Genomic DNA, 975 nt, shown 5'->3' on the forward strand with positions numbered 1-975 from the left:
GACATATGCTGTGCAGTTGTTTCTTCCCTGTAGCAACTGTTTCAAGCAGCAAGAATGGACCGGCTTCCGGCATTCATATGCAAAAGCCTCTGCGAACAGCTTGGGTGGGGCGGGGTCTCAGGGAATCAACAGGGTAGAGCAAACAGCTATGGCCAAACCTCAGTCCTGCCCTAAGAGGTCCCCGGTCTCAGTGTCCTGGTAATCGCTGCAAGCACCTCTGATAGAAAGCTGCCCTCGAGCTCCGCCCGCTGCCAGACAATCCAGTTTCTCCCCGTATGAGTCTGGGTCCCCAGAGACTCGCCCGGAACTGGAGTCAGGGCTGTTGGGAGCTTGTGCCTCCCTCCCTGATTGCAAAAGACACCGGCGTCCTCCGTTGCCAGCCCCTTTCCTCGCATGCTCGAGCCTCCGTACCTCTGCACTTTACTTCCGCACCTTCTCTGAGTCTCAGTGTGCTTTTCTCTTTCCTTCTAGTTGTAGAATTTCCACTCAGCCAGCCTTCCTGTGGTTCTGGATGATGTCCGTTTTGTCTTTAGTAGTAATTTTGAAGTGGTTGTGCGAGGCAGCAATTTCCGGTGTTTACCTATGCCGCCATCTAGGTTTCTCTCAATCCATTTACATTTAAGGTTATTATTGATAGGCTAGAGGCCTAGTGCACGAAACCATACACTCGGGGGCAGGGCGGGGGAGGTCCCTCAGCCCAGATTGCAAGAGGGCACAGGCCAGGCCAAGGAACCCCACTGGTGCACGATTGCGGCTAGAGAGGGACGCAGAAGGTTGGCCAGCAAGGGAGGGACTGCAGGAGGGATCCAGGGCGTGTCTAGCCAGTCTTCCTCATTTCCGATCAGCCGGACTCTAGCAGCAAGCTAACCTAACAGTGGGAGCATCTGACCTATCAGTCATAGCGACTGGTCAACTAGTCGACTGTCGTCCCCCTGGTGGTCATAGCGAGTGGTTGAGCAGACTTAGCATATACTT

General features: G+C 54.4%; 1 protein-coding gene and 1 long non-coding RNA gene across 9 annotated transcripts in view; one reads left to right on the forward strand and one right to left on the reverse strand.

Moving 5' to 3' along the window:
• LOC107184085 overlaps positions 1-75 on the reverse strand; it is a 17,267-nt gene extending 17,192 nt beyond the window's left edge. The window contains exon 1 of the long non-coding RNA XR_001514910.1: positions 4-75. This is a non-coding gene — a long non-coding RNA (uncharacterized LOC107184085). The remainder of the gene's footprint in view (positions 1-3) is intronic.
• Positions 1-975, forward strand: part of PTPN4 (protein tyrosine phosphatase, non-receptor type 4) — a 219,190-nt gene that overhangs the window by 201,384 nt on the left and 16,831 nt on the right. The window lies entirely within an intron of this gene.

Source organism: Myotis davidii, unplaced genomic scaffold (assembly GCF_000327345.1).
Source record: "Myotis davidii unplaced genomic scaffold, ASM32734v1 scaffold3, whole genome shotgun sequence".
In the NCBI taxonomy this organism is placed as follows: domain Eukaryota; kingdom Metazoa; phylum Chordata; class Mammalia; order Chiroptera; family Vespertilionidae; genus Myotis; species Myotis davidii.